The sequence below is a fragment of the Carassius auratus genome, unplaced genomic scaffold (assembly GCF_003368295.1).
Source record: "Carassius auratus strain Wakin unplaced genomic scaffold, ASM336829v1 scaf_tig00216940, whole genome shotgun sequence".
Taxonomy (NCBI): domain Eukaryota; kingdom Metazoa; phylum Chordata; class Actinopteri; order Cypriniformes; family Cyprinidae; genus Carassius; species Carassius auratus.
This window is the reverse complement of record NW_020528807.1, coordinates 1-15,556: the sequence shown is the minus strand read 5'-3', so window position 1 is coordinate 15,556 and position 15,556 is coordinate 1. Positions and strand designations below refer to the sequence as shown.

At 37.1% G+C, this 15,556-nt stretch overlaps 1 pseudogene; it reads left to right on the top strand.

The window, feature by feature from the left end:
* The first annotated feature begins 621 nt into the window (after positions 1–621).
* LOC113099425 (serine/threonine-protein kinase LMTK1-like) lies at positions 622–15,552 on the top strand (annotated as a pseudogene).
* Positions 15,553–15,556: the final 4 nt, after the last annotated feature.

The following is a 15,556-nucleotide window of genomic DNA, read 5'->3' as shown; positions in this document are numbered from 1 at the left end:
GATCAATGAACATTTCTTATTATTATCAGTGTTCCAGTTGTGATGCTTAATATTTTATATTTTATATTTTTGTAATTCTCTGATGAATATAACTTTGAAAAGAAGAGCATCTATTTGAAATAGAAATCTTTTGCAACTTTAGAAATGACTTTACTGTCACTTTTGATCAATTTAATGTGTCCCTGCTGAATAAAAACTTAATAAAAAAACCAAACAATTGAACAGTAATCGACTCTAGTATGGTAAATATGCAGATATGCTAATTCTAACCTCTTCAAATGAATGCACATGCATAGAAGCCTACATGTGAGTGTGCTCATTTGTGCCGATGGCTGTAGCAAGGGCCTGTCATGCACATGTGAGAAGGAATGAGCGCGAGGAAGGAAGGATGAAGAAAAAAAATAGTGATGTCATAAGCACAGAATGTGAAAGCCTATCCTTGTTAGAATTTTTTTTTTTCAGTCTCACATTTTTGTGGAAGCTTCTCTACTATTCTTTATCACTGGTCGTCCACAATCTCGTGGGAAGAACACAGGAACTGCCCCTCCCTGCATTCTCTCTTTCTCTCAAGTGCAGGATCTATTTGCTTTTTATTTGTATGTTTTCTTGGGAGTTATAATGATGTATTCTCAAGACCTGGGTTCTCTGGTTGCGTGGCAGCATGGGTCGATTCCTAGTCCGGTGAGGGATCTGTCTGGGGTCATGTGGGCACCTCACAGGTGCTCTGTGAAGAGCCCAGCGGTGCAGGTTCATAGGGCGGAAGGGAAGAGTTAAAGATCAGTGCATCTTGTTAGATGTTACACGTGTGCATTAAGGGCAGGTAAGATGGGAAATTTATTAAATCTTTGGCCGTACAGAACAGTGCTTTATTCAGAAAGTTGTTTTAATTGAATAGTAGTGTGTATGCTATATGCTAGTTAAAATGTGTTCCCATATAATTTAACTTTGTTTAATTAAAAGTGTAATTTACCTTATTTTAAATAGAGGATATAGGTTGTGATATGAAACCATGGAAATCTGAAAATGTTTTATATACAGTACCATTATAGGAATTAAGAATTGCTCCCTGACGATTTTTGTGCAGGTCTTTTTATGAGCTCCTTCCAAAAAATATCTCATCAAAGATGATTGCAAAATCCATTGTTTTTGGGTGGATGTGTTGGCTTCTCCTAAAAAAAAAAACCCTGATTATTAAATACATGTTTTGATATTCTTTTGAAAAGATAGTACAAGTACTTGCTTAAACCAGATGTTTCTTCATCAGAGGATATAACAGTGCACACTAGATGTTTCTGATTATTAGCTTGATGTGATAAAAAATGCAGTGTGATTCAGCTGGCACTGAAATGTTTATACTGTGACTTAAGCAATGTGGTTTCAGAAGACAAATTATTGCAGTCTTAGTTAGGATCACAGCGTACCCTGTTGAGAATCCTAGCGTTCGGTAGCACTGCCGTGCACTGCACTGTAAAAACGAATCTATAGAATTTACCCAATAAATGTGAGGTAACAATTTGCATCGACTTTGGTGGGGTAGATTTAATCCCATATATTGAGTATAAACTATCTGAAGTAAAAAGCTATTAAATGCTTGCACAAATTGGGTAACAATACCTCACATTTATGTATATATTCAAAAGCTACTTACTCACTAAAATTAGGTAAAAATTATCTCAGCAAAAATAAAATTTAGTTATTAAAAAGTTAAAAAGACAGTTCAGCTCATAATTTATTAATGCCGCAATGCATGATGGGAGCCATTGATGAGTTTTTATTGGCTACAATAATGTAAAATTATAAATAATAAATAATACACTTAATTTATGCATACATTAAAGAAACCTGAACTGACGCATTCAGGTCACTACATGACAATTCGTTCAAACAACAATTAATAGCACACATGATTGTCTTTGCGCTGGTCTGTATGTTATCATTCTGTTACCACAGCCCCACAAAGTCTAAAGTAAACATCTGAAGGTTCAAGATCCCAACTAAAGCAAACACTGACCACTATAATGGTAACACACAAATTGTGATTTTCTAGTTTGGTGAGTCTGCTTGTTAACATCAGATGTCTTCAATAATGGTCAATCATGACCCAATTAATTTCTTAATTATCTCATTAACTTCAACTCTGCTTCAGTGTTACTTTTAACACTGCTTCAGTGTTTATATGAGTCCACATTCACTCAAAAACGCGGGCTGACGCAGGCGCAATTTAAAGCAAAAAAACTCACGGTTTGGGGGTATATTTTACTACATTTTTCTATGTGATGGTTCTTACTGTTGATGAATGGCTAGCATATGTAGAATTTACCCATTACTTTAGAATTCGTTGGCTGGCTGCAATAGTCATGTACTTTTTATATGGTTTCCAAAGATTATATTTACCACTCTCCAAAATCAATTTTTTCAGTGTGGGCAGATCAGCAGCCTGGTCATGTGGCCTCGTGTGGGGCGTGTGAAGATGTGGAGGATGGGGCCTCTAGGGGAACTTGTGTGTTTGTGTGTATTTGTTTGCTAGCTTGCGCTTTTAAGTGTGTGTAACCCCTCTAGGTCACTGTTTTCCATTTCTTCGACCCTGTATCTCCACACCCGAGTTCACAGAATATTTGCTTGCATCTGGAGGAGCATTTCCGATTTCCAGATGCTGCCAAGTCTCGTCTTTTCTTAGCACTGTCTTATCTCTATTTGTAGTTTCACAGTATCCATGAGGAGATGAAAGCATTGTTGGGGCAAGACGTACAAGTTGAAAGCTCTTGAGATTAAAGGGATGGCTCATTATTTGATCAGATTATGGTGACAGGATGTTTAATGGACTGTTTAATAAATTGTCATTTGTTCAAGTAAGCATTACATTTTTGTATTCAATTTATTAAAATAATCAGGTTAAAAGCTCCTCAGTTAAAACAGTCACTGATGTTTCTTTTCAATTTAAAGATCTGCTTGTTTATTCTTGTTCATCAAGTCCCAAAACCCACACACACACACACACACACACACACACACACACAAACAAATGGTCCTTGAATCCTTCCCACAAAGATGGGATTGAGCTGAGCAACATTATATGACTATTAGGTTCTCTTTTAAAAATAAAACATGAGGAAAAAAGTATTTTTCAAACTCCTTTTGGACTTCTTATCATGAATGAAAATAATATAATTCTTAATGTTTCTGAAAATTTGCTTTACTTTCTTTATGCGATATATATATATATATATATATATATATATAAAACATATGTTTGTTAGCTGGGTAGACATTTCTTCATTCACTCATTCATTGCAACTGTTACCTCTGACCTCTGTGTTTTTATTGCTACCATAGGAATTTGAGAATGCAGAGGGAGAGGAATATCAGGCGGACATGTCCACGCCAGCATCGCCTACATCTCACACCGGTCCTGACGTCTATATCCTGCCTCTCACCGAGGTCTCGCTGCCTGTTGCCAAGCAACCTGGCCGATCAGGTGGGTCACCGTCACACCACGTCTGTGGAAATTGCTATATGAGCTGAACCAGATGTCATAGCACTTAAGAAAGTCTGATTTTCTCCCAGTCCTGTATCCGCTCTGACCCCACTTATGCAACTCCCATACAAGTTTCACATTCTCTGGACTGAGTTTTTTTCCAGAGGATATTGTTAATGTGTTTGGTCCCGCTTCCAACCCACAAGATCTCCAGTGTGAAATCCAGAACAGGCCCACGCCCTGCTGCTGCCTCCACTCTTCCCTCCTGGGGTGAACAGTCTCCCACAGCCATGCCTTGCTCCGGCCCTTCAGACCTTCAGAACCCAGGCCATCTGCTCCGTGCTGATGGCTATCAGTGTATTGCAAAATTCACTATTAAACAATGCAAACTTAAATTTATGAGTGTAAATTTTAATTGAACTGGCCAAACCCTGCAGGAAGCTGACCTGGAATTTGAATGGGAATGGTGGGATGAGGATTTTTGTTCAATTTTAACATTTAATTAAATATATATGATGAAATATACAAACTAAGCACAAATGTATATTGGTTACTTTTCAAACATAGTGTTTACACTATGTGTAGTTTTGGTTGGTGAGATAAAAAAAAAATTCACTTTAAAAAGGTTCACCAAGGCTGAATAAATTTGATATAAAATAAAATAAAAACAGTAATACTATGAAATATTATTACAATTTAGAAATAGATTTAAATAGATTTTAAAATAATTAAAAGCGGAATTCTCAACCATTACTTTATTTATAAGTTAGTCTATCTCTGTAAAACAGACCTTCAAACTAAAAGGCTTTTTACATTTGCTAAAAATTTCACTTATATGAATCTTCAGTCTTTGAGTTCCATTCTATGGAAGCCCATTTCCATGACTGAATAAAAAATTAAAAAAGGTTGGATTTTTTTTTTCTTATAATATTGACTTTTTATCTCACTTATCTCACTAGTACTTTTACAATAAAGTAATATACAGTATAAATTTGTAATTCTGAGAATGTGTGATATAAACTCACAGCTGCAAGTTATAAAGTAGGAATTGCGAAATATAAACTCACAATTCCATGAACAAAAAAGTATTTTTTGCCCCCAAAATTGGACTTTATATCTTGGAATTGTGAGTTTATATCTCCTAGTTCTGAGAAAAAAAAGTCAGAATTGCAAGATAAAAAGTCGCAATTACCTTTTTTCCTTGGTAATTACCTTTTTCCTCTCCATACCTTCAGTTTAGTTATCTCACATTAAAATTCAAATTTCAATCTTTTTTTCTTCCTCAATTCGAATTCAGCAACTTCAAAATAAAAAAAGCATTCTCATTTCAAATACACACAACTATGATAGACATGGAAAAATAATGGGAGCTTTGGCTCTCCGTATTGCCTTCAACCATTCTTTTCTTTGTCTCTCTGGACTGTAATCTATGAGTTGCCCTGAGACCACAAGGCTGGTGAAAAAAAAAAAGATTTTTCTTCTCTTTCCCCCAAATTTCTGTTATTTGCGTGCGCTTCACTGGTGCAAATTCTCTTGTTTTTCAGTACAAACATCCTTAAAGATTAATACTTGATTACATAGTGAGGGAAGAAAAATAAATGTAATTAGGGAAATATTCTATCAAAACATTTTTTTTGGTCTTTGTTTTCCGGCTTTCTCTCTCTTATTCCATCTCGAGCCGCACAACATCTGTCTGTTGCATAATGCCGCCTCAGCCGGCCTACATAAACGTGCCCCGGAATCTGAGGAATCTGGGAGACGATGTGTACAGTCCGATCCTTGGGTAGACTTTCTTCTCTCTCTTCCCCACAACAACTCACTTTATTATAGCCTGGCAGGCCTCGATGTGGCGCGATTAGTAAAAGTCAGAGGTTAAAAGGTTGTGGTTTTCTAGATTCAGCTCACAAAACATTTCATTAACGCGGTAAGTGAATAATAGATGCAGTATTTTGCAGCCACCTGACAGATAATAATGCTAATTTATCAAAGTTAAAATCCCACTATGGTTTTCTTCATGGAATAAGAATTTCAAAAACGGTCCCTGGTTTTTAGGAGTGGCTGGAATGATGTCACTTCTCAAGGATGAGGTTGAGGTAAGAAATACAATCCTCCAGCCAGGAAGTGCAGGTTTCAATCAACGTGACATAGCATCTGTCTGTAATCAGATGTGTCTTTCTCCTCCTGGGATGTCAGTTAGACAAATGAAGAAGCTAATTGTAGTGTTTATCATCCGATTTGAGATGTTTCTGCCAAAGAGTTTATGTATTGCACTCTGGTGTGCGGTATCCACCCCAACACAGCTGTGCTCATAAACACACCCTCATACACGCACACAGATCTGAGCAAGCGAATACTCTAAAGATCACATCATTTCACACACCCTCTTTATCACACTCACTTCATTAAGCTACATCACTAAAATATTATTCAAACTCATTTGCATTGCTGGGAAAAACAGTCTAGAGTGACGAATAAAGCAAGACGTGCACAGCAGCTACAAACACATTTCACCGTGTTTGATAATGTATGATAATTCTATTTGGTCGAATGATTTCTCTCCATTATTTTCCCAACGAATGTATTCCCAGCAGCCATCTGGCCAGCGTGTCACTGTCAGTGACCAACACCGCAGTAATGAGCAAGCCAAGTAGTCAATCATGGATTCAAATACAGAATGAGTAAATACTGATACGTGCTGGGATTTTTGTTGGCACGTTGTTGTCACGCTGTTGGCAGATCTCAATGTTTTTCTGTTTAGGGCTGTTTTGTTCATATTTGGCTGCGTACACACTGAAGTTTTAGTGACAGGTGCATTTAATGTGGAAGTTAGGCTCCTAAATTAATGTTTTGTGTGTGTGCGGTGGACTGAATAATAAATAGTATCAAATAAGTTGGAACTTGGTTGACGTTACAGCAATGTTTTGGTGTGTCATGGCTGTATAAGAACAATAAAGGCCAACAGTTTGCTTTTTTTGGCTAAACAACTACCACAAACCTGGAAAATTTAGTTGGCTTTGATTTTGGGAATTTGATAGTGGGCATGGATATTCCAGCAGGATAAAAATGGCAAGATGGATTGTCATCTGGAAATTGTTATTCAGTTTGGATTTGTAATGACATCTTCTTGTAAGCAATAAATTTCGCTATATTTTTTGAAAGTGAGTTTGTAAAGTACTGGACTGACATGAGAAAAGCAATATTTTGGTGTCTTTCAGCTGTAAACAAGAAACATATGCCAATAGTGTGCTCTTTTTTTAACCAAGCTAATGCTAACCTGCTAAAGCATTCAGTTTGAGCTGTTAGCTGTTTCTGAACATTGTAGCAGATTCCTAGCTGACGTAAAATGGTAATTAACTGGCCTAAGTCAGTCTGACCATGTTCAAGAAACAGCCTGAATACCATAAACTAGTATGTTAGGCTAACAGCAAAGTTGTCTAGAAGCTTGGACCAGCTACTGGCCAACAAGAAACCAGCTGTCATGTTCCAGAACAGCTCAAACTGGATGTTCTAGCAGAATACTAGAAAATTGTCAAGTACTGATTTTGTTTAATACAGTGTTATTTTACAATACTATTTATATCCTGTTGTATTTTTTATTTATATTTTAATTATCTTATAAGTTTTAGTAATTTTATATATAATTTTAAATATAATTTATTACAAATATTACTCCAAAAAATACTTATTTTTATGTTTTTTTCTGTGTAGATACATTTATTTCTCAATTTTAGTTTTAGTAATTAATTACTCACCTTCATGTCGTTCCAAACCCATTAGACCTTCATTCATCTTTGGAACACAAATTAAGATATCTTTGATGAAATACGAGAGCTTTCTGACCCTGCATAGACAGTAACACAACTGAAACGTTCAAGGCCCAGAAAGGTCGTTAAAGTAGTCAATGTGACATCAATTTTATGAATCTACAAGAAACACTTTTTCTGCACAAAGAAAACAAAAATAGCTACTTTACTCCACAATGTTATGCAAAGAACTTGTTTATTTTAGTTATGGTTAATTTTTTCAATTTTATATTTTCTTTTATTTCAGTTTTATTTCAAATACCAAATGCTATTTTAAATAGTTTTAGGGGTATTTTACGGGTAATATTTGCAATTGTTCTTTGTATCTGGCTTTGCGCTGTTAATGTTTGATATAATCATTGATTTAATTCATAACTGAATTTCACACAGTTGAAACCCAGGCAGTTTGTAACAATATCTTCAGTCTCTTCATATATTCTGTACTGTTGTTTGCAATCCCACTGTAATATAATATTTATTCTGATTTGTTCTTTCCTATCCCGCACCCACATCAAACATTTCTGACTTGCTTACCAGCCATTTGCCTTCCCAGTCTAGAAACCTCAGGAATAATAGCATTAGTGTTTCCATCCCCTCAGTGGTACCAAGCAGCACCGCCGGCATGACAAAGAGCCCAATTCTTCCCAGCGAGGGCTCTCTGAGAGGGGGCAGGAAGAATGAGCAGCCTCTACAACACCACATGGGCGTAAAATATGGCTGCTGCATAAAAAGGGGACAGAGAGTGAGACAGTATGTCATACACATTGACAATAAACTGTCTGTTTGTGGGCACGATGAGGTGAGAGAAAGAGAGAAAGGGACTGTTATGGCTTTTAGAGATGATAGAGATATGCAAGGATTTGTCAGACGAGAGGCTGAATGGAACAGAAAATCACTCATCAAATCCGTCCCTATTCTGGCAGTCTTCTGCTTTTCAGCAAATATGCCTTTCAAGAAGTCTGATAGTTTACGGGAAGATTTTGAACCCTTCAGACAGTATCTTGAAATTGATTTTGTGCCATTTAACATCACTCTTGCACAGAAGATCGACTTTTTGGAGAGGATATATGGAGGATGATTGTCTTGTTCGGAGGAAAATCTTTTAGAAACTTCACTTAATGCACTTGCAATGCTCAATTGTGCACTAAGGGTGTGTTGGAACGGTTGTTGACATTATACATAGGTTTTTTTTTTATCTATTTAATCAAATTAATTTAAATATAATTATTTTTTAAGAGATCAAGTGAATTTGCTGCTGTTGTGTGTTTTTCTAATTTCATTTTCAAATGTTTTGTTAAAAAGTATCGTCTGCATATCAAATTAATTGGAATGGTGATGATGGCAGCTCTTAAAATTTGAGATCATCTGTCCAACAGAAATATTTATTCATGTCGTGTCATTTTTCTCGACTCAAATTCTAAAGCGTTTTAGATTTCATTAGATATTAAATTCCAAATTTGTGTCTCGAGTAATTAATGTTCTTGTTCTCTGTCTTTTTATTTCCTGATAATCCTCTTTTAGTCCAGCTCCTGAGATCCACGGATCTTGGCCGCCACAGTTTGCTTTATATAAAGGAGATAGGACATGGCTGGTTTGGCAAGGTAAGTGGAGTTGGTTTATCGTTTATTTGTTTTGTATGTTTGTGCGCCTCACAGACATGAATGCCCTAAGCGTGTTCTGCTACAGATCAAAGATTTAGTGAATATATAGCTGTTTTAACTTATTAATACTCTAGCTTTGATGTTGGACTTGTGTCTTGACTGCTCCCTGTGAGAATTTGATGATATTTCTGTGTCTAGCACTGAATTCCAGAAGCTCTTTAGTATTTCATGGGAATAACTGTGCCTCATTCATTCTCATTCTTTCTCTCTTTCTCTCTACTTCTTTGTCTTTTTGTAACACACATACATAAACACACACACACTCACACACTATCCTAATTACCCTAACTTTCCGTTGAATGGGTATGTCCATCTGTATGTCTTTGTCTTTGTGGCTGCATGTTTATCGACGTATCATCTGGTTTTGTGTTGTTTCGTCTTTCTGCATTTCCTTCTGAGCATGATTCCTGGACTTGATTTAAACCTTTTTGGCTTTGTTTGTGTGAAATCTCTGTCTTCCATTTCCTTCCTTTCTTCCTGTGTACCCATTTCCTTCATGTGCACATCTGTTCGTGTCTATCTGTGTCACCCTGTCCATAATTGTGTGTGTGTGTTGTCCATTTTCCCTCTGTTCATACCTGTATGTGTGTTTCTGTTGTCTTTCCCTCGTGTGTTTGTGTATCTGTGTGTCGGTGGGATGTTGTTCACAGATATTGTTGGGGGAGGTTCACTCTGGTCTCAGCAGTACCCAGGTGCTGGTGAAGGAGCTAAAGGCCAGCGCCAGCGTGCAGGACCAGATGCACTTTCTGGAAGAGGCTCGGCCATACCGGTAAGCAATCATGCATTATTTCATTTATATATTTTATTTAATCTCTTCTGCAAGAATAAATAAGGTTTAAAAAGTCATAGGTTCAAACTCCTCCTATGGGGACCAAATGAAAAATACACCTGTTGCTTAGACTAAAATGTCTGCTATAATTAGTAATTTGTAATAAACTCATTTATTAACGTACTGTTAAGACATTAAATGGATAGTTTATTCAAAAATAAATGTTTTCTCATCATTTACTCATCCTCAAGTTGTTGCAAAATCATTTATCACTTGTTTTTTTTATTACTTTATTATTATAAAATTATTATTTATCATTTATTTCTCAAATGATTTTTCTTCTGTAAAAATCAAAGATATTTTGAGGAAGGTTGGAACATATAGAGTAAATGTAAAAATAAAATGAAAGTGAAATGGGGTTTAAAACAACACTTACCTCACTTGACATTTATTTTATGTACAATAAAATATTGTGGGTTCTACAACAGAAAGAAATTTGGTTTGGAACATAATTAATATTAATAAATGATGACAGAATATACATATTTGGGCGAACTACAGCATCTCTGTAATATGACTGTATAGTATGATTGTGGGTTGGACCAACTCATTATATATTGTATATTGTAGTTATTGATTTGGCTCAAACTGTTTCTGCAGGACTCTCCAGCATCCGGCTCTAGTGCAATGCCTCGCTCAGTGCACAGAGGTCACTCCCCTACTTAGTGGTCATGGAGTTCTGCCCACTGGTTTAGTTCATTATTTTTTATTTTTATTTTTATTTTTATTTGTAACTGTTTATATATATATATATATATATATATATATATATATATATATATATATATATATATATATATATATATTATAAAAAATATTATATCTTTATATCATGAGGGAAGACATGCTATTATTTTTGTGACTTTTGCCTGGTGTAAAAAAAAACAAAAAAAACAATATGATGGATAATTTAGAGAATTTGGCCAGAAAGCAAATATTTTTTTACATTTCAGCTATGTAAAACAGTAAATTTTGCTGCTTGATATTGCAAACTGGTATTTGTTATCATATTATTTTAATTTATTGTAATAAGGAAAAGTGGTTTGTTTAAAATATATTTTTACTGTTAAAGGGTTAGTTCGCCCAAATGAAAATGATGTCATTAATAACTCACCCTTATGCTGTTCCAAACATGTAAGACCTCCTTTTATCTTCGGAACACAGTTTAAGATATTTTAGATTTGGTCCGAGAGCTCTCAGTCCCTCCATTGAAGCTGTGTGTACAGTATACTGTCCATGTCTAGAAAGGTAAGAAAAACATCATCAAAGTAGTCCATGTGACATCAGAGGGTCAGTTAGGATTTGTTGAAGCATCGAAAATACATTTTGGTTTCAAAAATTATGACTTTATTCAGCATTGTCTTCAAGACAGTTGACACACAGCTTCAATGGAGGGAAAGAAAGCTCTCGGACCAAATCTAAAATATCTTAAACTGTGTTCAGAAGATGAACGGAGGTCTTACATGTTTGGAACGACATGAGGGTAAGTCATTAATTGAAATAATTTTTGGGTGAACTAACCCTTTAACTGCACTTTTCTATCTTTCTGGTTATTTACCTATAGCAGCTCATGAACAAGAATTCTCACACATTCCGAATAAAATAGTTAACTTCAGCACTGAAAAGTAGAAAAAAAGTAAAAAGTAGAAATGCAATCACAACATGATAGTGTGCTTCTTTATTTCATATCATGCCTCTCCTGTTATTGACTACCTAGGTCAAATGTGCAACAGCACGTTTTTTGAAACAGAACTGCCCTTAGCAACAACATCAAAAAGCTGTCCTCATGATGTCTTGATATATAGCGCCCCCCAATGGTTAGCTGAGGAAAATCTCGCACACTCTTGATGTTCATGGCATACTGATCTGAATTTACGCCTTACCTTTGTGTTTTAGCATGTGTTTTATGTGTTCCATGTCAACAGGGTGATGTTAAAGGTTACCTGCGCAGCTGCTGGGCAACAGATTCCATGGACCCCTGACCCCTTAATACTTCAGAGGATGGCATGTGAGATCACTTCAGGCCTGCTTCACCTTCACAAAAACAACTTCACCCATAGGTCAGCCAACACTTTAATGCACAAATCTATGTTTATAGAATCTGAATTCGTAGAACCAAAATAAATAGTTATCTTTTTGTTGTTGTTTGTCGTTCTCAAATTGACTACTGGAAAACTGCAAACAGATTTAACAGTATGGAGCATGAAGCTAATGGGTGTGAATATCTGCATTGCCTGTTTCCTGTCTCATGGTTTCTCCCTGCAACAATCTCCTGATGCTGCCTGAGTGTTTTTACTCCACTCCAGCATCAGTGATTTTGTTGCCGGGGGTCACCACACATCTACAAGCAACTTCAACATGTCCTTGCCAAAATGCTTTGAACAGGTTCCTGAAGAATTATTTTTGGAAAGTAACATCACAATGCAGTAAAATGATGGCTATTTCTGGCATTGCATCTGTCATTCTTTATAGCTGTATGTTAATTTTATGCATGCTTGCAGTTTTGTAAATGACATCCAGTTATGTTTGAGCCAGCAATATGAAATCATTTAAGCCATGTCCTATTTTCAGGAGGTGCTTATCATTTATTTATTTATTTTTGGTGCTCTGATTTTCTGCAGTGATCTGGCTTTAAGAAACTGCCTGCTAACCTCAGACATAAAGTTAAGATTGGAGACTATGGACTAGCACACAACAAGTACAAGGTGTGTACACTTAAATCTATAAACTTTTATCTACCAAAATGTATCTATAAAATATCTAATTATGAATAGTAATACTAACCTGAATTTTATATTACACTACATTTATTTAGTAGTTGCATTAGTGCTTTTTTATTCAAACTGTGGTTAGTGTATTTCATTAACTTGTATTTCCACTTCTGTTCATCCCCAGGATGACTACTTTGTGACAACAGACCAGACCTGGATTCCCTTACGCTGGATTGCCCCTGAACTAGTTTGATGAAGTTCACGGTAACTTACTGGTGGTGGACCAAACAAGGAAAGCAACATCTGGTAAGTACCTTCAAAAGAGGCTACAGCACAGAGCAAATTCTTGCATCTGTAGAACATAAATCTTAGTGTTGAATTTAGGCCTTTATTTGGCAGTTTAAGGAAAAACATACCTCCTCCTAATAAATACCTTATCATAGATATCAAGTCATTATTGATGGATACATTAATTGATGTAAAGTTACCAAAATACTTTGTTTTTCTCTGTACATAAGGTCACTCGGAAGTAACAATCTGGGAGCTGTTTGAGTTGGGGAATCAGCCGTACCGCCATTATTCAGACAGACCAGGTTCTCAGCTATGCTGTAAAAGACCAGCAATTGAAAGCTGCCCAAGCCACTTCTTAAGTACCATCTTTCTGACCGCTGGTGGGTGTCAAATAAACTTCTTACTCCTTTTACTTAACCATTACCGAGACACAGAGTCTTGAATTTTCATTCTGCTAGAGCCTTTAAGTTTTCTACACTTTTCAAGTCCTTGCCTTTAAAACTTTTTTTAATTTTATTGTTTAGATAGTTGGCCGTAACACAATGTAGCTGTTATTTTTGTGTAGATTCCAGTTAAGATTTTAAAAAATCCATGAAACTAAATAAATGTACTCTAGGTCCAACACTGCATTAGATGTTAAGATATTATATTATTTATAGATTAATCTCAATCTGTAAAATCTAATCTATAAAAAATCTTAATATTATATGCAGTGTTACTTCTCAAGTAAATGTAAATGTTATAAATATGTTTAGATTTCTTCTGAAAAATAGATTTTAAAAAACGTTTTTGTTTTTTTTCATGCTTTTCATGTTTTTTCTGTATCACCAGGTATGAAGTAATGCAGTTCTGTTGGCTTCAGCCTGATCAGAGGCCCAATGCGGAAGAAGTTCATCTGCTGCTTAGTTACCTATGTGCCAAAGGAGCCAATGAGGCAGAGGAAGACTTTGAGAGACGCTGGAAACTCCATGAGGCCAAATACAAGCCATGCTAATGTCCATGGAGCCGGTGCACTAGCAATCGACATGCCCATGTCATCCACCACTTCCTCATTCCCCCTACTGGAACAGTTCCCCACTGGAGATGGCTACCATTCCGAATCTGGAGATGACATCTTAACGGGTTACTGAAACCAGCCATGGACTCAACTTTGAGTACAATGGGAGCAGGCACGGCCTGAACAACACTACCATTCTTCATCCACCCTCAGGCCACTTTGGTAGTCCCCCACTGTCAGGAAGTCTTACTACCCTCCAGGTGGAATAGTGGGGGGCTGTGCTGTTGAAGGACTCACCCTAGGGGTTTCTCCTTCGTATTATGAGTCCAAACAAAACACACCCCTGGTGTGGTACCAGTCCTAAGTGCTCACAGTCCATCATTGAGTAATGAGTACTACATTCGCATTGAGGAGCCAGTACAAAGCAATATTGATATGAACTTCACCCTGTGTGCTTACAGCCCAGAGTTTGGGGGCAGCAATGGAAGCTTTCTAACAGGTAGTGGAGACTCTAGGGAGTGTATGAACTGTCCCCCTGAAGCTAAACCTGACATTTATTGGTCAGCGGATATCCACAAAAGCAGTGCCTATGATTCCGACACCAGTCCTGCTATGTCTCTAACTATGGAGCCTCTTTTGGGCCATGGTAGCCCTCTTAGAGCATGGGAGTCTGGTCACTATGTCTCATACAAAGACAGGGACGGAGGTTACTACTATGAACCATCACCTCCTAAGATCATGGACCACTACCTGATACGAGACCCAACAGAGCCTCCACAAGAGAGCTGGGGTCTCGAAGCTTAAGACAGGCACTTGGGAACTGGAGGAGCCTTTAGGTGTCTCACCATCACTTGGAAGTCCTCCACAAGGCTATGCTGATCCTTACTTGGAGAACATTCAAGGCTCCATTATAGGAAAGAACGTTACAGGAGGATATTTATGATATGATGGGCCCTTTGAGGAAGACTATGCCAGGTAGCCACTCAGTTTGTATTGACGTGGCATCAGGTGGAGCTATATTTGTAGGACGAGATGACAGCGACTCTGAGGAAGAGGAAGACATCTTTGTGGAAAGGAGAGCAAGAAGCTGGTCCACCAGCAATGCAGCAAATACAAACACAAGGACCTTGCGTCAAAGGCAGGGGTCTTATCCAAGATTCATATGCAGATTTCCACTACACTATGCCGATGACTGACGTTGAAGATACATGGCCAGAAGAGCAGATCCTGCCATACCATATGGCCAAACCGGTTGACTACTTAGAGCAACAGTCAAAAGCAACACTTGCCTGGTGCATGGAAGACATGTGCCTTCAAACCCTTCACCCGAGTGTAGCTCATATATCCATATGTGTCATGAACCCAGAGAGGCTGAAGTATATCCTGTGCCATGTTGTCAAGCTTTGAGCAGTTCACATTTTGTAGATCCTCTAACAGGAACACTTGTGAGGAATTGCTTCATGATTGACTGTATTCCAGGGAAACCCATGACATTGCCCAAAAAAGACCAACATCTAGGTGCTGGACATATAGTTTCCAAAATAGAGCCATCAAGGGAAGGTGCCAAACAGTTTGATGTGTCACAGCAATATGTGGATATTGCGGTAGAGAAATAAACTTGAAGCAAGAAAAAGCTTTGCATGAAGATGCATCTCTAATGGATCCCAAAACTGAAATTATTGCCATCACTCCACAATTGGAGAAATCCAAGCAGAGTTACCCAAATCAGAGCCAGAGTCAGACTTAAGCAAGACAGCGGACAGTGGTGTGGACCATGGACGCTCTAGTA